At 44.2% G+C, this 24,054-nt stretch overlaps 1 long non-coding RNA gene across 1 annotated transcript in view; it reads left to right on the top strand.

The window, feature by feature from the left end:
* The window catches only part of LOC138108060 (uncharacterized), a 40,840-nt gene that overhangs the window by 7,112 nt on the left and 9,674 nt on the right, over nucleotides 1-24,054 (top strand). Inside the window, exons 2-4 of the long non-coding RNA XR_011149850.1 lie at nucleotides 11,246-11,418; nucleotides 12,907-12,992; nucleotides 22,965-23,098. This is a non-coding gene — a long non-coding RNA (uncharacterized lncRNA). The remainder of the gene's footprint in view (nucleotides 1-11,245; nucleotides 11,419-12,906; nucleotides 12,993-22,964; nucleotides 23,099-24,054) is intronic.

The raw sequence follows: 24,054 nt of genomic DNA, 5'->3' as shown, positions 1-24,054 counted from the left end.
GATCAAGACAAATAGCACTTCGGTAGGATGCCAAATACTTTTGCAGGCATGAAGCTGCAGGAGGACAGTGCTGTTTACAGTATGAACCTGCATCAGGAGAGTGCTGGTGACTGCATAAACCTAAGTCACTGTTTCAGAGATGCCCAAAAGAGGGAAGAAGATACAGGCTTGCCGAGGTCCGTGGGGTCTTAACCCTTTCTGCTGGTTCTCATCAAAGCCCTGAGGAAAAAGAGCTCATTTTCCAAGAGTTGTTTTCTTGCCTGCACTATCTGTGTCTGTTCTCATGCACTGTATGCATCTCGTCCACCTGGCTGCATCCTTAGCAAACTGTGAGGGCTGCACACCCTCTTTAAATACAACAGCAGGCTGTGAAATACTTCGTTATCAAAGCTCTGTCTTTTGGCCGTACTGCATCTGTGATCAGTACCCATTTTAAGGCTTCTTGTATGACACTGCAGAATTTTTTTCACCAAACAGGATGCAGAGTAGATGGGAAATTAGTGCATTGTTTTGGGGTTTTTTTATCTGTCTTGTCTTTCATTTAGTTCCAGTGTGTATCCGAAAGGTGTGGTTAGGGACATGGTTTAGTGGTGGACCTGGCAGTGCTGGGTTAATGGTTGGACTTGATGATCTTGGAGGTCTTTTCCAAGGTGAACAAGTCTATGATTCCCTATTTTTTTTCCCCGTTTCACAAATACACACCTGTACTTACGCAGTAGCCATCCTTTACCGCTGATACCCGCTCACATTATCTCTTCATGCCAAAGTAAGATTTGTATTCATCTCTTCCTGTGGCAGCCCATTGGTGAAGAGCTGAACATTTTAGCAGTCATAATCAGCTAAGACCAATGTTGATGAAGTTACTTCCGAACTGGAAAGTGAAATTAGAAGTTAGATTTCATTGTGAAAGAACTGGTTGCACAGCATTAAGAGGTGGTGGGATTAGTAAAGAAATATGGAATAAAATAATGAGCTTCAGGAAAACTCTTTTGGTTTTGTTTCTTTTTTTTTTTTTCCCCAAGCACTGGTAAATTTTCAGAATATTTTGCCCATACCCAAAATTACCCTTCTGTGAGAAAGGATCCTCTTTTTTTCAGAACAGTCTCTGGGAAATCAAGTATGTTGTTGTCACCTCATCTCAACCATTCTGAAATTTCTGTGGCAACTACAGCCAGAGACAGAGGTGACAAATATTGGGTTGGAATGGAAAGGAATGAGTGGCTGGTCTTGGCTTATAAGAAAATAACACAGGTGTTAATGTGTCCTCCAGTGCCAACCCAAACAAAGGGTGGTCTGTGCTTAATTTTCCTTGGAGGGACAAAGATGTAGTTTCCAAATACAATGAGATTTCTTTCCGTAAAATTTATTTTATGAATCAAGATTACGTTTTCAAACTGAGAAATTAACAAATTCACGGATTTCTGGATTCATATGCTTTGACAAATGAGGTCAATTTTAATGGCATTAGCACTGAGTGGACAAATGGGACTAATTTGCAGGATAGTGGATTCCAGATATAAAAAAAAAAAAAAATTGTTAGTGATAAAGATTTATGAATACTGTGTTCATGCTGATGAAATGCCTGGTTGTTGCTACTTAAAATTTAATACTAGTTCCCCTTGGTTTTTTTTTAAATTTTGTTTTCATCCTGTGGCCTTTTTGAGGGCAGGAAAAGAAGAAGACAGCAAAAGGATTTAGAGGATGTGAGTGGGGTCAGGCTCTGCACGCGCTAAAGAAACAACAAATTGTCTGAGGTCATAGACATTGTTAAACTGCACTCAAAATGTCCAGTGCTTTTGTTCCAGCTGATATCCTAAAGCAGATGTTTGGTTGTTTATTCAGTGTGGAGATAAAGCTGAGCTGACGTGGTGGGGACTGTCGCTTGCCGACACAGCCCGCCTGGGGCACTGTGCCAGCAGGAGATGCTTCAGACCCTGGTGCTGCACTTTCCTTCCCAGCAAGAGGAATGATGCCTGCAGAGGTGCTCGGGAAGAGGTGCCTGAGACCCAGAGGGTGGTGGGAACATCCTGACTCAGCTCCCTCCTGCAGCCTTGCAAGAAAAGAGGAGGAAAAGGTTTGGGAATTTCTAAGGCAAGGCACAACTTCTGCTGCTGGATCTTTGGTGGGGTTTCCAGGCTGTCCCAGGAGGGAAAGAGGTGGAAAGGGAGCAGCCTTTGTTGCCTCCTTGAGCGATCCATGCCTCTATGAGACATGTGGGTTTTCCCTCTCCTGTGCAGGAGGAGGGCCGAGCAGCTCTTGGCAGTGTTGAACTCCTCGTAAAGGGCTCTGATTTCAGAGGCAGTTTTGCATCAATATGTTTTTAAGAGCTTGGGGGGGTTTTGCATACTGAAGTGGCAGTACTCTGGGAAAGCTCTGGTGGGCTCTCAGCTCCTCTAAACACATTTCCATCAACAGCTGATGCCAGGGAATAGCATCAGGCTGTGTGTTGCTTCAAGTATAAACCTGGTGGGAGCAAAATGCTTCTCTGGGCCATTCTCCCTCCAGAACCTCATCATGCACTGTTGGATGGGATGCTGAGTAGTTTAGGCGGAATTCCTGTAGCTACTGAAATATTCTGACCTTTAAAGTGACCTTGTTCCTCTATCAATGACTGATATCAGTGACTAATAATCTTCCTTTTCTGACTGATCTTTTTAAAAAATAGTAATTCCTGGGGTTTGGTGTAAGGTAGCAATGGCAAACAGACAACTTTTCTTTAGACTTACCAAAATGCACAGACAAAAACAATCCCAAGAAACACCAGAAGAAGGATTGACTGGACGAGTAAAGTTCTGTTGCTCTATATGATGTTCCCTTTGCAATGTGGGTTTGCAGTTTCATATCATACCATAAAGAACAGATAGCTCATGTGCCCTTTTGAAGGGCACATGAGCCCTTCTAATTCACTCCTGTAACTGTTATGTGCCTTCCATTTGGCTATTATTAAAAAAAAAAAAAAAAAAGTGATCTGAATAATTTTTTGCCACTTGAATTTCTTACTTTTCTTCTCACTTATTTTTGCCCTAAGATATTCTTGGCATTGCTTTTTCTTAGGGATGTTACATAAAAGACTTTAACCTGTAGCAGTTGTTTAAAATTAACTCTGGCAAAATGAATGTAATATCATCATATTGTTCTAATAGGAGGTGATTTCCCTGCTTCAGAGACCAGAATATCCGTGCATAGCATCCGGTGAATTAAAGTCCAGGAGGGAAGAAGCTGGCAAAGAAGGCAGGGACACAGATGAAGACAGAAAAAGCCAGTGTCTTTTTCCTTTTAACTGTTGGTACCTTCTACCAGCACACCTGCTCCATGGCCCCAGTATTTGATGAGCTGATTTGAAGAATCTGTACTGTTAGGCTTGTTTGCATATTTTGAGGTTGCATGTCTGAGGTCTAGGGCTGCATTCATACTATGCCTGGAGCATCCAAAGTAAACATGCAGCTGACTGATTTCTCATGTCTTTCAAATGTGGGCATCCCTAGAGAGTGGTTCACATGTTGGGTGGAACATACTGACATCTGGTTTTAAGCACACTAAGGCCAGTTTTGCAAAATATTGTTACAAAATAATCTGTGTGTATTGACAATTTGGGAATTCAGGAAGTCTTGCCAAGGAAATGGACCTCCAAGTCACTACCCCAAAAGAAACCAGGCAGAGAAAACACTTCTGCCCTTTGCCCAGCAAATAATATTTGAAGACAGTTAGGAAAGCATCTTTCAGTCGCTTTACAGAGGTGTTTTGCACCAATGAAGATGAGGTTGGGTGCTCAGTGACATTGTCAGATGCCAATGCATTTCTGTCGAGATCAATAGGAGTTGGCAAGGCAACACTTTTCACATTCTGTGAAGTAGAAGCCCCTTTTTCTAAGCTGGCCATTAAATGCTCAAGAATCTAAATCTCCCTGAAAATCCAATTCCTTGGGAGTTAAGTCGCTTTTCAAAACGGTGTATTTGGGACCCTAAGTCATTTTTCAGAATGCTTTTTTGAAAACTGTCATTGTAGATCCTCTTAGACGCTGCTTGTGACCAAAATATGTTGGGGAGGGCTTGTGATAGCCAAGAAAATTTCATTACCTGTTTGTTGAGCATGTTCTTAGGCAGAACAAGTGCAAAGAGTAATTTTATTTAGCTTGAAGTATCTGATAAACACGAAGAGAAAAAGAACTGTGCAGTTGGACAGGTCTTATCTCAGTATCTTTATTTACATTTTCAAAGAACACTGACGCAATCAAGCTACCAAAAGAACTGCTTTCCATCAGCCTGGGAACAGAAACAAATTAGTCTTTAATAGTGTTGTATGAAAACTATGGGGAATGTTATGTAAAACTGTGCAAACAGAATGTTTGTGTTCTAGTTCCAGGTCATTTATTGGGCAAAAAGAGAGACATTTTGTGTGAAATATCCATGAAGTGGTTTGCTATTATATAAGGACAGGAACTGCTAGATCAAACTAATGGTGACATGCCGAGAACCACATGCTTCAAAGCAAAATGCAAGACATCCCAGTGTGGATAATTATGAAATAGTCTGACCATAGGGGAAATTTCTGCATAAATGACTTTAGTCCTAAAAGGCTACATGTTTGTATTGCTTCTGAAAAGGTTTTAGTCTGATTTCCCACAGACACAGGGCTTATGCAACCAGTGTACTGCCTGGCTATGCAAATCTCTGACTCCCTCCCTCTCGGTCTACTCCCCTGTCTCCAGCAACCTCTGAACACGTCCAATCTCTGCCATGTGGAGCAGAGAGGAGCAGGTCTCACAAATAGTTAATTTCCTACAGGTTTCATGAATATAAGCTGCTCCCTAGTGAGGAAGGTGAGCTTACACCTCATTAGAGACCAGAGAAACCACACAGGAGAGCATCTTATAAGTGCTCCAGCTGTGGGAAAAGCTTCAACCATGGCTCTCCATCCACATGAGAAGCAAATCCTAGCTAGCCACTGGCATCAATGGTGCTATCTCTTTCTCCTATTGATTATAACTTTGGATATCCTCAGGATCTAATGTAAATGCTTAACTCTTTGTGACTGAGCATGTTCTTAGCTTTAACAACTTCCAGGAGCAATGAGTGCTAGTTGAATAAACTGCAGATAGGATATTCCTTTTAGGTACCTGAAATCTACAGATTTCCTTGTAGCTCTTCCCATAAAGCAGCTGGGCTTAATTAGTGCATGATGTTCTTTATGGGCCAGCAGGCTAATTTGTAAATTAATTAGAAGTAAGTTGAAGGCAGCCTCTTGCCCCTTGGGAATGCTACAATTAATTGCTTCAAGGTGTTGAAACCTTGTCTCTGCCACAATGGGCTGGTTGACCCTTCTCTGGAGTCAAAACCATGTTAGAAAATTTATGTTATCTCTCTTCTCAGACCAGGACAGGGCCACTCCATGGCGTCCATCTTTTTCACACTGGGCTTCTGTGGAGTCCCCTGGATGAAGAAGATACAGTGTATTCAGAGCTTGGCCATCTTCTCAAGGACCTGGGCCACAGTGAGCTGCCCCATGTCAATCTTGCACTGCCCCTTGCATTGTCAAATGCCACATTTTGTACCTCTTCATCACCTTTACAGCAGCATGAGCTAAATGAATCCTCGTAGAAGAAGATCCGTGGTCCTTGCCATTGTGCTCACATTGGCTCTGGTGGTGTTTAATATTGAACAAAGGTTACAATAGGAAGTTCTAGGGTGGGAAAGTGGGTCCTGTAAACTAGAAGGAGATATGTATTTGTATTTCCCACAAAATTCAGCAGCTGGTATGACATTTCTAATGGGGGTAACACATTTATAGATATTTTGACAACTTCTCAAGGCAGTCTGATTTCAATTGCAGTTGCACAACTCGCCTTTTACTTTCCACTAACGTTTGTGCAAGAACTGTATTGTTCCTAGGAGCACTATTGCAAAGGAACTTTGGCACACCCACCTCTGGGCTGCTTGCTCATAAAGTGAAGTAAGCAAAATAAAATCAATCTATATTTCATTTGGAAGCCCAAATGATTTATAAGATGAACCAACTTGTCAGGGACAGTCAGAACTGGCAACTAATATGTCATGTCTGAGATGGTGGATTACACGGTTCAGCTGCTTGGCTGAAACCCTCAAATATGCAGGAAAACATGGCTCTGGAGCCTGTTTAGGCAAGATGTTAATTGAATAAGTTCAGAAATTCACGCTGTATATACATTTGTCCCCACAATGAGCAGAGCCATGTGTTCATTCAGTTTTCTTGGAGATATGGCTTTGATTCATGCAGGAGCGCTGAAATAACCCAGTGGCCTGAGAGTGGAGCAGCAAAACCTTGCAGGTCAGAAGGGACACAGACCCTGGTAAATCCAAAGGACTGATGGCAGTTCTTATCAGTTTCTTTCTGAAACAAGGCTCTGAATAATTTTGCTGGGTCTTTTTGTGAAGTAGCTGAGTGTTAGGTGTTTTTGACAGGATGACCTATTTGATGTAACACTGTGCTTCTCTGAGAAGCCATATCAGTATGTTTTTTTCCATACCTTCCCTTTGGCCCTTGTATGTTTGCATCCATGCGTGCAGTATGCTTTATGTTCCAGTCTTCTCTTGCGTGTCTACCACACATCCTTGTTTCCACACTCTCACATAATCTATTATAAGGGTGATATTTTTGGCTTTTAAGAGCGGTGTTAACAAGGATCAGATGCTGCCATCACTTAGGAAAGAGCCAGGTTTCCTTTGCCAGTTGTACTATGTACTGGTAAAAAAAAAAAAAAAAATCCATCAGTGTGGACATTACAGTGAAGTTCTTGTTTTTAGCAGGTGAAAAGCCAATACTCGACCTGCAGTGAGATTTGCTCATGGAAAACCCCTGGAAGCTGTTTTTAGCAGCAAGGCATTAGTCACCCTTGGAAGGCTGCTGGCTGCTGCGTGCCTCTGGCTGACGCCGCGCCGCGCCACGTGCGAGGAGAGCTTTGGAGGCTGCACAGCGCGAGCGGCCGCTCCCGCCTTGCCGCAGGTGTCGAGTTTAACTGCACGGCTCCTGCTTATTTTAGGAAAACATGAGCTCACGTTCCGGAGAGCCTTCTCTCCAGCCAGAAGATGTGGCCTGCGGTCCTTTCCTGTTCTGGGGGGCCAGGAGAGGTAAAGCCCCACATATGCAAGGAGTGCATGGTGGGATTTCTGTTGAACAGGTCTGGGGACGAAGCAAGGGTGAGGAAAGGCTGAGAAAGGGATGTTTCCATGTCATATGGAGATCAGGCAAAGAGGAGACAGCAGAGCAGTGAAGTCATGGAGAGAGGTCTGAGGATTGGAATCTATTAGGTCATCAGAAGTGGTGGATTAAGTCATGCTGCACTAAGGCTAAGGCAACTCCTAAAAAAACTTAGAAAGGGAAAATACAGGTGATGAAGGAAGTAGTCAGTTTAATAGATTGGAAATCTGGCTTGCCTGCAGGGATGCCACCTCAGAGCAATGACTCTCCTTGGGAAGAAGAAAGGCAGCTGCTCCCTGCTCGATGGTTACTCATCCTCTCCAGTCTCCAGTTCCCCCCCCCCCACCCTGGTCTCCAGCGCAGCTGGGCCAGCCAGGGAGGGGACTCTGGCTCAGTGCCCCAAGGGGAGTGCCAGATTTGTCTGGCTAGTGGAGGAGAGGGAGGAAAGCTCCAGTGAGGATGGCACTGTGCTGGCTGTGCAGGCATGGGGATGTGCTTTGGCACAAGTTAGCAGAGGCTCAGCCAGGTCCCTTCTCCCAAACCAGTCAGCCCTTTCCTTCCTCTGCAGCTGACACAGGGATTTGTAGAGAATAAAGGCTGCTAATACAGAGTGTCATTGCTTTATAAGGAAATGTCTTGAAATAATACAGCTTTTGTTGATGTCCTTTTTTTATGACAGCCTAAGAGTGTGTGGACCTTGAACTGGATAAACAGAGTTGGGAACACTTTTTCCAATGAAGTGTATTAAACAAATATAAAAGTGTTAGAAAAGATACAGCATTTCATTTAGACATGTTGAAACACTGTGATGATTTGTTTGGTGAATTTTCAGGGCCAGGATACCCTTCATTCAAAATACCTAGAAAGTAAAACCTGAGAAGTATAACAGAAAAAAAGGGTTGAACAGGGGGTCTTGTTTGATACAAGGTTGTTGGGAGAGGAAAGCTGGCTGTCTCAGCTGCTAAATTATTCCTTCAGTTTTTCTGCTAGGGTTCTCCTGAGCAATGGAACAGTGGGCTCTTAAATCTTGATAGGGGATCCTCCTGGTGCAGGGAAAGAAACCAAGATGAGCAGGTTGCTTAAGATAGGCTTCAGTTGTGTTTTAACTAGGTAGGTCCCTCTGTACAGGGCCAAAAGCATGTGGGAAGGCACAATGCAGCCGAGAAACTCTCTCCTCTGTTTCCATTTTGTGGCTTCTGCAATAATCTTTCCAAGGAACCTTATAAACCCCTAAGTAGTGGGGTTTTTAAAACATTGCTGTTATGGTAATAGTTTAGTTCTGCCTCCTCTTTAATGTGTTAATGGTGCCCTTCTTTTAGATCTACTAATAAAATAAACTTAAACCTCAATGTGAAAGTCCTTGTAAAGTTACAAATCAAACACATTTGTGCTGGTTCTCCCTAATATACAAGACACCGGGGTGGCTGCTGCATCGGGGGTAAGTGTCAGACCTTTGCCAGGGAGCTTGCCAGCTCAGCTGCAAGGCCTGTCTGTATTCAGGATCACCACCTCTACCTACAGGACAGAGCTGGAAAGGAGTGTTTTATATAGCAAAAGTTCTCCTAAATGAGAAGGGAAGAGGTGGGGAAACTTCAGACAAATTAGAGATAATGGAGAATATGACATCTGGAATCTGGATAGAACGATTCATAATCTGTATCACACTTTGATCATCTCTTTAATGTAACTTTTGAATCAACCTAATGGAATATATTCATACACAATTTCTCTCCCTGCAAGTGAATTATCCACGCTTGTTCACAGGTCTATGGAAAACTCTCCTTTCAGTTACAGCCTGTAATTCTCTATACTGCCATTTTACAAAGTAGGAAAAGAGGGATGAATCTGATTTTCCCAAACTGTCCAGGGTGTCACCTACATACTGTGCAGACAGCCCAGTCCTCAAGGCTCTAGAGTCCTGTTATCTTTTCATGGAGGTGATAAGTGTGTGTAGATTGTTAGAGTCTGGGCATTTTTGTAGAAAATGCAGTTCACATGACATCTTGAGAAGTCTCCCAGCTTCATATTTCCTACGGTTTCTGTGAGCAATTGCCTATTGGAAAAAAATAATGAAAGAAAAATCTATAGGTGAGTGGGAAGTGTGGGCTGATTTCTGGAGAAAAGTACAGTGGAAAAAACAGTAAGGCTGAATTTAGACAGATCTAGAAAATACAAAAATGATGCCAACTCTTTCTTTCCTATTGCCAAGACAGTGTGATTTTATAAATAGAAAGAGTGAGGGTCTCTGTAAGTCATTAAGAGGTGGTAGTTTGGCTCACCTAATCTTGTCTTTATGTGCTTTTGTGCAAAAGAAAAGACGGTTTGTCCCCTGTGAACACCACAAAGGTCAACTCTGCTTGTCACTAAGTGCACTCAAAAGGTGAAGTCTCAAGGTAACTTTTTCAGACAGACAGGATCTTACTGTGGAGATCCTTGGAGCTTCTGAGGGCTGACAGGTTTCCATATGGTGTCCCCTTTGGAGCAGATAAAACAGGGGTGGTCTCAGTTTTTGTATTAATGGATGGGAGATCAGGTGTGACCCCTAATGATGTTCCAAACCCTCAGGAAAGGTTAAAGTAGAGGTGCTGGTGTTCTGGGATGATGGGGCTTGAGTCTGGTGTTAAGCCCTTCTGTGTGTGTCGCACGATGTGGCAGCCCTGGGGACCTGCTGTTTCATGTGTTTGGGTATGATGAGGTATATGTTCCCAAGGACCAGCCAGGCAAAAGCAGCTGGCCACTTGGAACAGGCTTTAGGGCCAAATCCAACCCATTGGTCCTCATTTGAGCCATGCTGGTGAAGCTGGTGTGAGGTCATAGACCTGGTGCCTCTCTGAGATGGAAAGGATATGCCCATTTGGACCATGAAATGAGCTGCTGGAGGCAGAATCCAGTTCCCACATATGCTGTGCTTTTCTTAGGGTGGCAGAAGGAATAAAAACTTTCAAAAATGGGACAGAAAGATAAAAAAAGAAATTATTTTTGTAGTTGGGAAAAGGCAGAGAAAGTACGAGAGAGACCTTGAATGGATCTTTATTTTTGCTGCCAGTGGTCCCAGGATGAAGGCAGGACCCTTATATATACCCATCTGGTTTCTACCACAGGATACAACAGTTGACAGGTTTCCACCAGGAGGGTTAGATTCTGTTAAAGCAGCATTTTCTCATGGAAAATATTTTCTGCTGGAACATTTTTGGCTAACTTTCGGCATGAACGTGAAAGGCTCTGACAGGCATGCTACAGTTACTTCATCCATTAACAGCACGGAGGTTCTGGAGGGGCAGGAGGGGGCTAAAGGCCCAGCCCCTACCTCTCTGTGGTGATGCTGAACATGGGCTGCCCTGTCTGCAGCTCTGGCCACCTCAAATCGCTGCGGTGGTGGAAGCCTTGGGCGCTTGCAGGCAGCGTGGGGCTTGGCTGAGTGGTGATGGCTGCATCTGCCCACGCAGGGCCTGCTCCCCGTGGGTGAACCGGCCGTATGATGACTTTCAGCCTTATTTTAATCCGATTGATGGAGTGGCCAGAGATGCTGATGTGATTAGAGCTCAGCAGAATGACGAAGCACTTCGGATTTGCCTTCGTGCAGATCCCTGCAGCACACCAAAGGGAAATGGCTGCTTCTGATTTACAAGCTGCAAGAACGTTGCACTGAGGTGGAGTGTTGTCCCCACAGTTTGTAGCCACAGCTTGGCCTGACGTGTTTTTGACGGTGTCTAATACGTTGTGCGTGGTCTCAGGCATTGGGACATCCCTGCGGAGCCAGAGGGTGCTGGGCTCTGCTTCCCACGAGGTGACCTGGAAGGTGGCAGCTCTGTGGGCACCTCTCTTCTCTCCCCCAGTCAGATGAGAATGGACATATTTGCTCTTGGGGCTGCCCAACTCCGAGGGGATGATGGTCTGGGCTCCTTGGCAGGTATAAATCACCCAGTGCTCACTGACAGCAGGGTGGATTTGCACCATTTATGAATTTCATTCATTGCAATTAAAAAGACTCCTTTTTATTTTCCCCCCGTGAAAAAAGAAAAGGAAAATTAAAGCGAAGCATTTCTACACCTCCTGATTGCTTTGTTTACAGGAACAGTGTCTCTAAATGCTCCAGGCTGAAGCACCGGTGCTGCTAATAGAGTAAATTGCACGTACGTAGCAGCAGTCATCCCTGCCGCTTTCACAGGAACCGAGCACTCCCTCCTGAGTGAGCCTCCGATTTTAAGCCCTGAAAGAGCAGCTTGACACCCTGTGACCTGCCTGGTAATGTTCCTAATCCACCTCTTTATAGATACACGTTCCCGAGGGGGGCGGTGGGGCAGCGGGGGAGGACAGCGAGTGCGGCAGGCAGCATCTCACAGCCTCGCCGTGTGCTGTGCTTGCGGGAAGCTGATGAAGGTGGTCACAGGCTAAGTGGATTAAACCCGGGGAATGTCAGCTCAAAAATAGGAGCCGCAGCCTGACACAAAGATCTTGAGTAGTGAGAGGATTTGCTGGTGAGCAGCGCCAGGCCCCCAGAGGAAGCGAGGGAGGGTCCGGTCTCGCCGGAATTTCCTATGTTGGCTGTGGACGTGGTCTGGAGATGCCCGGGGGATTCTCGGGGTATGGCTCTGCCTGGCTCCAAGCCCTGCAGCTTACACGCACCGTGCAAGATGTAGCTGGTGAAGAAAAATTGAGACAATGTCCTCCAGGGGTGGCTGCCAGGGTCGGGTGCTCCCTCGCCCTGTCCTGGTTTGAGCCCACCAGGTATCTGGGCTTGTTTGGGCATGGCAATGCCTGACACCAAACCCTCTTCCAGAAGGATAACAACACCTGGAGTTAAAAATAAGATGGAGACACATTAATTAAAAAAACCAAAAACCAAAAAACAACCATTACAATAAGGAAGAGTTAAAAGTAGGATTTAAAAACACAAAGTATTAAGAATTAGCCTCCCCTCCTTGTGCCTCCCAAAGCTTTTTATTCCTTCTTTTCTTCATGCAGAGAATGATTTTCTTCATAACAGTGGCTGGTTTTACCTTCTGTCTTGTGCAGTGAGAGAGCATCTCCAGGCTTTGTTAATCACAGCAATACCCAAGCTAATGACAGTTCGTGCTCCTCTATAATAGCTGACATTTTTTGACTGTTCCTTTTGCTCTTCATCCCATTTATTTGCTTCACATAGAGTGGTGTTAAGCCTATCTTTAAAAAGCAGTTGCCCTTGTAATCTAAAGTGTGTGTGGATTGACTGTTGGATAACTCGAATGCAGCTGCATGGTCTTTTGACCAAATAGTAAAAAAATGCTTACTCTTTGACCCAGTATACCCATGTTAATGATTTTAAGTTTGAAGCTACTAAGTAGGGAAGATGGACAAATTCAAGCATGATGTGAGGGGTAGTGACTCTTTCAAGCTCAATATCATTACGATAATAAGCATATCTTGCTTTATATAATATCCCTAGATTTAAGTACACAAAGGAAGCCCTGTTGCATTTCACATACAGAGGTTCTGAGCTAGAAAATGGCATCTCTGATCCCACGTCTCTCTTTTGGCCCTTGGGAAAAGTTAGCTTTTTCTTTTTGTCCTAATACTGCAGGAGTTAACAGCTTAGGGGATGGAAACAAGTCTGGAAGTCTCTGGGAAGATAATACTTGGGAAGACAGGTTTAAGCTAAATAAGAAAGCAGATTTCATCGGCCTTCTTGGAAACAACCTGTCCAGAGACTTGTGATCCATTTCTAAATTTGGCCTTTGCATTTTCCACATACAGGAAGTGATGAAAAAGGCAGCAGTAATCCCTGGTGAGTTTGGACACGCACATCAGGGGCTGAATGCCTTTGTTTGTTTAGGACTTCGGTAAGTTGGGTGTTGTAAACATGACTCATGATGAGTTTAATTAAGACAAAAAACATGGGAAATGCAGAAGAAGGTCACGCATCTTTCTCTGCAGCTTTGGCAGCTGAAGGCTTTTCTGAGAGATTTGAATGTGCTGCACCAGCACAAATGTAAATACAGGTTTTACACCGATTTTCTCTTTCCCAAAATTATTTTTACCCTTGTTTTTGGATGGTGCTAAAATAGGCTGAATAGAAGAAACCTGACCTAATGCATAAGCACATTAACTTGTGGCAAGCCAAACTGCAGCTGATGAAAATAAAAGATGTGGTGAACATGTGATAAAACTCCTAGTCAATTTGGTCCTGCCCCAACAATGAAAAATTTACTCCTGGATAAATCTGAGTAAATGTATTAGACCCTCAAATACACACTTGTCAGTGCAGAACCTGCCTATTTTTCAGATTTTCCAATACACATTTGGTGTTCAGATGAGCCCACTGGCTGATGGAGCGAGAATTTGTTCCAGACTAAGCTTCACCTCTCTGCAGATGTTGTGTGGCGCCTCAGATTTTGGTTCAGACAAGTTTCTTCCTGAACCAGCTTATATGGAGAACAAAATAGTCCTTATGGGTTGAGAGCTATAGGCACAGTGTTCTTGAAAATATAGTGCTGATGCCCTTTTTGCAGAGTGGACAACAAATTCAGGTGGTGGGCATTGACCTAAAGTTTTGTTCATGGGGGGCACTTCTGAGAACTTCTGACCTATTTGAAAATCTCAGTGATGCCCAGTCACAGCATAGTGCTTAATGCCTTACAAATAACAACGTGGGATGAACTTAATCTGCCTTAACGTTGGCCACTTGAAAGCTGAGCATCCAGTTAAGAAAAGTACTGTGGAAAAAGGAGTCTGTTGGACTCTTCCTATTAGTAAAGTGAGAAAAAAAGAGGCAGTAGGAATATCTGCAGTAGGTGCCTATTTCTAACCAGTGAAGCCAGACAAGGGAGCCCTGGTGATTAGCTAAGACTGGCAACCTAACTAACTTCATTAAATTAAATTAATCCCAGCCTCAGAGACAGGAGTACTTGTGCCAAAACACTCCTTCACATGCAGGGCTTGTAAAAGCACGCTTCTTCAGGACTTTAGACAAGTTTATACCAAATTTCAAAAGTCTATTATCAAATAAAATTCCCTTGAGAGTTTTGAAGTCCAAGAAGAGCAGATTCATACTGGTGTGGGCAAAACCCTCTAGGCATGTGAAATAGATTAGCTGGGAAAGAGCTTTTAAAAATGTAAGATTTTTAGGTTAACGCAACCTCTCAATTTTCCCCAGAACTTATGGTCTTAAATCCTCCAGAAGCATTTGAAAACTCCCTGGCCAAATTAAAAAGATTAAATTTATGAAGCTGGGAAAGTGAAATTTGGATTTTGAAGAAAGTTTAAGTCACAGGACTTGCAGAATCTATGCCAGGATCAGAAGTATTTTAAAATGCATCTAGATGAAAATTTCCAAATAATTACACAAACAATGCCAATACATCTTTGAAAATCTACCCCCCAATATCTGCCCTTTCTCATTCCCTTTAATACAAAGCAGCAAAAAACCAAGTAATTTCAGATTGTCTGCTGACATCTGTGATTAAAACATCCCATTCTCATAAAGCAAGTATTTATGTTTGAGCGAAGGTTCTGCATAGCTTACTGTCTAAAATGTATGTTTTAGATCATCCTGGTTATGTGTATGGATGGATTTATCAGAGATTTCTCAATTAAATCACTACTTTCCCCTTCCCTTCCCCATGAAAAAGTTTTGGCATTCATATTAAGTGTGTTTGCAGACCAGAAATTCATGCACAGTGTGAATTTCTGGAGAATGTAATGGTGGGCAATTTTATCACCATTTCAAAAGCCTGAGTGCTCTGTTTTTTGGGGACGAGCCTGGAAAGGCCAATTATTTACAGGGACAGAAAAACCTTGCAGGCATGGAAAAGGAAGCCCCACTCCATTGTGCAGAACTCCTGTAAATGCATTAAGGCTCCAAAAATCAGCGATGGGGAAAGGCCCTTCCTCTGGGAGCACCACAGGCAGCAAGAGGGAATGCTCCCAGCCATTGCAAAATGTGGGTACATGTCAGTAATACCCTCCAGTCACCCCTGTTGCAAGCTGTTGCATTGGGAACACTGCAGTGGGATTAAACAACACTCTGGAATGGATTAACCAAGGCATGGCTGCAGCCCTGTGCAGGTCCCTTGGCTGGGTTGGTGTTCCTGCCCTTTGTGCACCATGGCTCTACAGCAGCTCTTGCCAGCCTGGCTTTGCTCCCTGGGCATAGCATTTTGGCACCAATGAAGATCTGTGGAGCTGTGTGGTTTTGTCGAAGTCCTGTGTCCCTGTCTGGCTTGGGATGTGTGGCAGGAAGCCCAGCATCCTGCAGGGTCCTGTCTGAGCAGCCTGGCTGCAGCAAGTGAGCTGCCCAGCACTGACTCATTAGTCTAATCAACTTGAGTGTCCTATGCATTCCTGTCAAAGCTCCTTCAAAACCCAGAGTTAAAGGACAGATGAGCCCTGTAATGAAAGGGGAAGTATCATGTTTTACTACCAGATTTGAGGAAAGTCCTATTCATAGCTCTTCTGAGACCATAATGGCTTCTGAAACATATTTTGTCTTGAAAGCTGAACCAAGGATGCAAGTCAGAATGACGCAACTTCTGTGGAATCTGCATTTGCAAAGGCAGAAGGGAGAAATGTGTAAAATCAAAAAAAGAAGAAAAAAATTGTTCAAATACCAAGGCAAGAATGTAGAAGTAGGATTTGGTTTCACCCCTTAATTTTTATTTTTTAAAGTGACTATGTGTTGGGTTTTGTTTCTTTGTTTGGTTTTTTTTTTATTTTCAATAGGGTAGGCCTTTTAAGGATAAGAAGAAATTCTGAATGATCAAAAGAAGCAATTCTCAGATCAGAGTGGTGCCACCAGTAGCTCTGGTCAGGTTGGTGAGCTCTCATATGCATTTCAGTCAAGTGGAATGGTAATAACTAATGAAGAAAGGACTCTGAGGCTCCTACTGAGTCAGCTGAGGCAAAACTCCACTTTTCCATAAGGAAATTTTACCTGAGTAAGAGCTCAACAGAGACTGTAAAATCTGGTCATGAAATCCACAGCTAAGCTGGTAAGAAACCAAAATCCTTCAGACAGACAATTAAAATAGGATTTCCAACCTCCATAGTTATTCACATCCTACTAATGAGCTCTGGCATCTGTGGCAGAATTGTTAAAGGGGTATTGATCTCCTGCAAAATTTGGTGGGTAATAGTGATTTGCAGACACAGAGAGAATATTGAATCCTCCTCCCTTGTTATTTCCCAGTGGGCTGATCAGTCAGGGAGTACTGGAAATGCAGATGGCATTTCCATTTCTCCTTTTCATCCATCAAGTGGTTATTTGATGGTCCATCCAATCAGTATGACTGTTTTTTTTTTTTCCTCTCCCTTTTCACAAAAAATGTTGTTGAATGTTGGTATTTGACACAGCCATTTATTATGAAGCAAAGGTTTAATGAAGAGAACTAGATATAAACAGGCCCTTGATCCTGAGTAGAATGAAAGCAATTTCTTTTTTGGTAGTCTTAAAAATAGCCAGTGCTGTTAAACATATTTGTATTTCAATACATATTTTTCCTGCTCTTTTAAATGTCACTGCCTCCTCTACTGAGAGTGTTACAACCTGCATCTGCAGGCAGGACTATGTGGCAGTTTTCCAAGAAGAACAGTCAGGAGCACACCTCTACCACATTTCCCCGTGGGAGTTAGATATGGCCTTACCAGCTGATGGCACATTCAGCCAGAGCAAGGCGCAAACCCCAGGGTACCATTTCAGATCCAGCATTTCTACCCAACTGATGAGGGTCAGACCCTCCCAGAAGACTCCCATGGGATGATCTCACACACATCTTAGAAGAAAAAGAAGTTGTGTTGTCCTGAGGGAAAACCACTGCTGTCTTTTCATGAGGACTGCTTGTGACATTACAATCTGGAACAGGGAACTGGATTCAGTGAGCTTGTGTTGTATGCCTGACCTCTTCCCCTTCTTTGGAAAAGCTACCCAAATTTGGCCATGCAATAAATGTCTATTAAAAAAATCCATCCCTACATGATTCATAGAGACTTCTGACTCCAGAGCAGGGTTTGAGCTGTAAAGATGAAGCACGAGACCATGTGCTAGAGAAGAAAATAAGATATTGAATAGCTGCTCATTAATCAAGTGCTGGAAAGAGAGTGAGAGGGGTACAGAGGTAAAAAGTAGCAGGCAATTCTTACAATTAAAGGCTGTTTCAGGATGAAAATGTAGAGAGGGTGGTGGGGGAGTGAAGTGATATTGCACAAGCAACCTTGATTTACACATGCCTCACTTCTGGAGTGCTCAACTTGGTAATTCTGCTGCTGCTCTATGGGCACGAGTGGGTTTTTTTCTGTTGTATAGAGCATTTTACTGCCTTTCAGCTCCCTGTACTTTTCTGGCTTTAAAAGATGTGAAATATTTGTGACTGCCTTGTGCTGCGATGATGTGATTGCAGAGCTCTTTTCAGCTCAGTGGAAGAAATGAAAGGTTGGGCTCACTGCAAGCAGTTGCTAAGAAAGCAAGCAAGCCTATTTTAAGCTGTTCCACAGAAGCACAGACTGCCTTGATTGGTTATTGATTCCAGTTTCATTTTGGAGAAAGCACATTTTTAGCCACAAACATGTGCAGCCACATGTTGAGCTGCAAGTATGAAAACTGTAAGGCTCTGCTGTGGGCTGCACTGAGCCCAAGCATCCAAAAAGCTGAGGACCCACATTTCCCACTCTAGCAAATGGCACCAGCCTCTTGAGAAAAGTTTTCTTGGCTCCTTCAGCTATACTGAGCTTTGGATTCAATTCAGTTGGGAGTCAGTTGTGACTTGGATCTTGCAGGCTGTCCCTAGACTGTCAGATGAAACAAAGCCTCGGACTGTTTTGAGCATTGGAGCATGACTGTCTGTTCTTCAAAATTCTTGGGCTGGTCCAGGGAGTGGTGGAGTCTGCATGAATTACTGCCCTCCCCAGCAGTGCCAAGACTGGGGAGTGCAAGCCTTTTAAGAGGGTGCTACAGAAGGCCCTTCTGTGCAGGATGGCTTTGGTGTCAGACAACGTGCATGGGCATGTTCAGTGTTCTAGGAAGTGGTAGGTACACTCAGATGTATGTGTGTATATATAAACATGGGCAGCCATGCTTCCCAGAAACACACAGCCAGGTGATGCCTTACAAACCTGTGTGGATTTCGGTAGGTGTATGAAGGGAGCAAACTTGTACGTGCTACCTCGGGGCACATGGAAAGAAGAGATGTTGGGGCTGCTTTTACCCCAGCTAAGCCAAAATGGAGGTTTTGTGGCAATTCAGCATAAGCCAAGGGCAGGAAGAATTTGGGCACAGAACAGGAACAAGCCTGCGGACACTGGGCTTTTGATATACCCTTTCTTCAGAGCTGTGCCAGTTCAGTCATTAGTTGAGAATAAATAACAACAAAGTACCTCCCTGAATCAATGTTTGTAGGAACAGAGCCCAAGGTCAGGCACATTTAAAAAGGACACTTTTTCCCCTGAAGAAAGCCAGAGTCTGTGAAAATGAACAAGGGAAAGACTTGGAAACTCTTAGCTATTTCCTGAAGGCTTTTCTCATTCCTTCTCGTACAAATTAACGTGTGCTTTGCCTGGATGGAAGTGGGTATTTCTTTTTTTTCCGAAGTACTGGAGATATCTTATTTTCCTTTTGTAGGAAGGTTCCAGACCCTGAAAACTTCCCTGTTTCATGGCCTGAAAGAATTGAAATGTGGTCACTTGTGTGGGCTGCAGAAGTCATCTGCTTGGATCTGTTTTCAGAGGATGTTTGAGACGGACACCCCACAGCAGTGAGAGAAGAGAAAGGAGTCCTCTTAGTGCCTGTTGGTACTGGACTGCTACTGAAACAGTTGTTTCTGAAATTCCTGTGCTGACCTGTGGATCGCTAATTCTGATAATCCATTTGTCATCAGCAGGACTCTGTCCAAAGTCTGCAGTGACAGTTGTCTGGCCTAAAGATCCACGTTTTCCTTTTAAGGTTGGCAGGAAAAAGGGCAGGTTATTGCTAGAAATTTTTCCTATCTAGGACTGAGATATGGTCTAAACGCACATCTCGATTCATATTTCACCAGTGTAAAACCAGCCCCATTTCTCATTACTGTTTCCTTAATATTTGATCAGTTGATCAATCTTCCTCTGTGGTTCAATGAATATTTAATCATGTATATAAAATCAAACAATTTCAAAATGAGAGATTTGGAGCCATTCTCCCCAGCCACAGCACACAGCTGTGTAATGACCAGTGGAGACTTCAGAGCTGTGTCAAGCCTCTGCTCTGACTCAGCTCAAAAGTTTGAGCCTGGACTTCTCCACACTTGTTGTAGGGTCCCAAGCAAAGGGAGATCTTTGCTTGGTCTAGCCTTGTGGTTTCAGTCCAACCAGCTGCATTTTGATGACTCTTTCTAGGTCAGGATTTAAACCTGGCCTCACAGGTGACAGGCTAGTTTGGAGCCCTGGGCTCAGTGCTGTTCCCCAGGACAGTAGATTTGGCTTGGAGAGAGTTAGTTGAAATGACCGAAGCAGAGCTGGGAACTGAGAAGTATTGCTGGGTTCCCAGACATCTGCTCTTTCCTAGTCCTTGGAAGGGCAAGGAGTGTATCTGGCATGCTCAGCTCCCCTCCAGCCTTGTATGGGGGTAGCCTGGTTTCTGGGCTGAGGACTGAGAATTCTCTAGGCAGCAGTGGGATGAGGAAGAGCAGGGGATTGCAGTGCTAACATGGACATGAGGGCTTGTTTCTTGGTGTCTGGCCTTGGTACCATGTTAGTTAATACTAGACTCAAACACATCGGTGTTCTGGGGTCCTCTTTTCCTTGAAGAAGTAAGAGGATAGATTTTATATCAGAAATATGATGCCATTTAATAATGAGATGGAACAGCTTGCTTGCACCATGCTGATCACCATAAATAAAGAAATTCAGACCACAGTTTTTGTTTTGAATGTACCATAACTCTGACTCCTATAAGTGCTTCTTTTTTTGATACACTTTAAGCAAGGCGCTCAAAATGAGGAAAACAGGATCAAATTTAACATCTCATGTTTCTCATTACTTCTCTAGCAGAAAATAAATTTCCAAAAGTAAGCTGAGATCACATCAAAATCATATCATACCATGTCCATTTCTGTTTAATGAGGCATCTTTGTATAGGTCAGTTAGCACAAACACTTATTCGTTCATCCTTTCACTAACCACTCAACCACAAAAACATAACAGACATTTAAATGGTGCAGGAGGAGAGATGGGCAGGTTATCCAGGCTGGAGATAGGGCCAGTAATTCCACAGTGTAACAGGAAGGCTCTCAAACACCATATGAATTAATTGAGGCTGAACTGGAAGATACGGGTTTTGCTAAGGTTAATAACAACTGACAGCTTGATCTATTCCTGCAGTTTACTGTACTAGCATCAGTCCCAGGCTCTGCTTGCTTCCTCTGTCTGTCTAAAAATGGTGATGAGAGAGCTGAGTGCCCATGGGTAAGAAGCAGGGGGCAATGCCAACAAGGCAGGTATCCTGGTGGGAGTCTGTTATAGACCACCTGACCAGGGTGAAGAGGCAGGTGAAATATTCTGTAAGCTGGGGGGAAAAGTCTCACAATCTCTGGCCGTTGTTCTTGTGGAGGACTTCAACTTATCAGACATCTGCTGGAAATAAAACACACCAGACAGAAACAGTCCAGGAGGTTCCTGGAGTATGTGGAAGATAACTTGGTGACACAGCTGGTGAGGGAGCCAACCAGGAGAGGTGCCCCACTGCCCTGCTCTTTGCGAAAGGGGAAGGGCTGGTGGGTGATGTCATGGTCAGAGGCAGCCTTGGAAACAGTGACCATGAAATGACACAGGTTTTGGTTCTTGGGGAAGTAAGGAGGGGAGTCAGCAGAACCGCAGCCCTGGACTTCTGGAGGGCTGACTTTGGCCTGTTTAGGACACTGGTTGGGAGAGTCCCTTGGGAGACAGTCCTGAAGGGCGAAGGGGTCCAGAAAGGCTGGACATTCTTCAAGAAGGAAATCTTAAAAGTACAGGAGCAGGTTGTCCCTATATGCTGAAAGATGAGTCGGTGGGGAAGAAGCCACCTCAATGAATAGAGAGCTTTGGCTGAAAGTCAGGAAAAAATGAGGCGTTTGTGACCTTTGGAAGAAGGGGCAGGCAACTCAGGAGGAGTACAAGGTCATCGTGAGGTTATTCAGGGAGAAAGTTAGAAGGGCTAAAGCCAAACTAGAACTTAATTTGGCTCTGACATAAAAGCAATAAAAAATATTTCTATCAATGCATCAGCAACACAAGGAGGACTAAGGAGAATCTCCATCCTCATGGAGGATGGCTCATGTCTTGGATGGGTGCACTGTTTGCTGGGTAAAAACCAGTTGGATGACTGGACCCAGAGAGTGGTAGATGGAGATAAATCCCACTGGTGGCCAGTCACAAGTGGCGTCCCCACGGCTCAGTTTTGAGGTCAGTCCTGTTTAATAGCTTTATCAACAATTTAGAAGAGGGGATTGAGTGCACCCTCAGTCATTTTGTGGAGGACACCAAGTTGGGTGTGAATGTTGATCTGCTGGAAGGCGGGAAGGCTCTGCAGAGGGATCAGGACAGGCTGGATAGATGGGCTGAGGCCAGTTGAGTGAGGTTCATCAAGGCCAAGTGCTCAGTCCTGCACTTGGGTCACAACAATCTCCTGTATCACTACAAACTCAGGGAGGAGTGGCTGGAAAGATGTCTGGCAGAAAAGGACCTGGGACTGCTGGTTGACAATGGCTGAACATGAGGCAGAGTGTGCTCAGGTGGCCAAAAACACCAATGGCATCCTGGCCTGCATCAGCAATAGCGTGGCCAGCAGGACCAGGGCAGTGATTGTGCCCTGTACTCAGCACTGGTGAGGCCACACCTCAAATCCTGTGTCCTCTTCTGGGCCCCTCACTGCAAGGAAGACATTGAGGTGCTGGGGTGTGTCCCAGAGAAGGGTGACAGAGCTGGGGAGGGTCTGGAGTACAAATCCTATGAGGAGTGGCTGAGGGAGCTGGGGTTGCTTAGCCTAGAGAAAAGGAGGCTTAGGGGAGACCTTATCACTCTCTATGACTATCTGAGGTTGTAGTGAAGGGGGGTTTGGTCTCTTCTCTCCAGGCAATAGAAGAGCAAACAGCCTCAAATTGTGCCAGCGTAGGTTTAGAATGGATATTAGGAAAAAAATATACACTGAAATGTTATCAAGCATTGGAACAAGCTGTGAAGTGGTGGACTCACCATTCCTGGAGGTATTTAAAGGAGGTGTAGATGTGGCAATTGGGGATGCAGTTTAGTGGTGGCCTTGACAGTGCTGGGTTAATGGCTGGACTCGATGATCTTAAAGGTACTTTCCAACCTAAATGATTCTATGATTCTAAATATCCAATGCTGGATTTAGCCTCTGCACAGAGTTGGGAAGTACCATCATTTTTATGTTGCTTCCCAGCCCTGGTCCCCACTGCTGGGTCTACCCAGGCACAGGGCTGGGACACCTCCACCTGGCTCCCCATGGTCCCTCATCCCTGCTGTTGGAAGCACAGGGCTGATGCTGATGGTGGAGCTAATGGGGTGTGAGTGAATATTGACGTTGGTCATGTAGATATTATAGCTTGTGAGTATGTTTGCCAGCTATTTCTATGACCTGGAGTTAGACTCTGTCTACAGGGGTCTATTAGGAGACTTTTCATGCTGTATTTATTCTTGGGGAAAAGACATTGAAACAACATGACCTGAAACAGACAAGCGAATCTGAAAACTGTGGAGTAAATTACCACAGGGAAAAGGCACTCTCGGCTGAGTGCCTGCCTGGTAATGATGCTTTCTTGCTCTTCTGTTTGTTCTAACCTAGTGTTTCTTTGCAGGTAGCATAAGGCCAGTGGCAAAAGCATCTCACAGGTACCCATTGGCTCCAGATGTGGATTTCACAGTTGCTATCACTGGCAGTTATCACCTTGCAGCTTAATGAGGCACAAGCCAGAGCATCCTGAAGTCTCAGGTGATGTGTATGTTTGCAATGCATTTTGAAGGCCACATCTTGAACTCTGGGTGAGGGTTGAAGGTGCACACCAACCCTGCCAGGTGGAACCTGAGAAGTGATCCTTATGATTGCTGTCCCTATAGGAGCCACCAGACTGTCAGACTGGAGAGGGAAGGAGAGGAAGGTACAGGCTGAGGGCAGCGCTTATATGGACACCGTTCCTCTTCAGTGCCAGGGTTGGGCCTCTTTATCTAGGACAGCACATGTGCCAGGATAGCCATACAGAGGAGTCAGACCTCCAAAGCTGAGGCAGAAATAAGGATTTTGTTGTGAAATAGACCTAAGCATAGTCATGTGTGGCTGGTAATATGCAGAAGATGCTGTTGTTGGGAATCTCATCTATTTGGGTTGTAGTTTCTAAAACACAATTGCAGTTAAAAGGTTCAGCAGCAGTGTTGCAAAGGTGTGGAAAGCTTAGGTAATTATGTAGGCTTTGTTATGTCACTCATTGGCAATCCAATAAGTCTGAGGTTCTCCTTACCAGCCATGGAAAGCAAGGCTCATTTAGCTGAGTTTACCTTAGAATGTGATGGCTTTCTCTCTGGAAGTACCTCTTTCTCCTTCTCAATTAGAAAAATATCCTGAAAACTACTTGCTCTGACCTGGACATGTTTCCTATAAATGTCTAAGTGGGACCAGATGGTTCCTACCACCCATGTAGAAAGGAGACCTCCAATTTGAGCTACAAATAGAAGCAGTGGATGCTGGTCCTTGGCTTGTTCTGTTGATCCTGCCATGGAGCTGGTCTTGGCTTTCCAAATTGCAGCAGAAGTGCAACTGGCAACAACTCAGTGATTTTTCTTCATTACTTTACACCAGCTTGTGCTAAGCAAAAACTGCTGATGTTAAGAGATATTGTGGTTGCCTTGTACAGGTATTTTTTACTCTTGAAGACTGGTAGGCAGAAGTTTAAT

This window comes from Aphelocoma coerulescens, chromosome 1 (assembly GCF_041296385.1).
Source record: "Aphelocoma coerulescens isolate FSJ_1873_10779 chromosome 1, UR_Acoe_1.0, whole genome shotgun sequence".
NCBI classification, from domain to species: domain Eukaryota; kingdom Metazoa; phylum Chordata; class Aves; order Passeriformes; family Corvidae; genus Aphelocoma; species Aphelocoma coerulescens.
The sequence above is the reverse complement of the archived record's forward strand: the minus strand, read 5'-3'. Positions and strand labels throughout refer to the sequence as shown.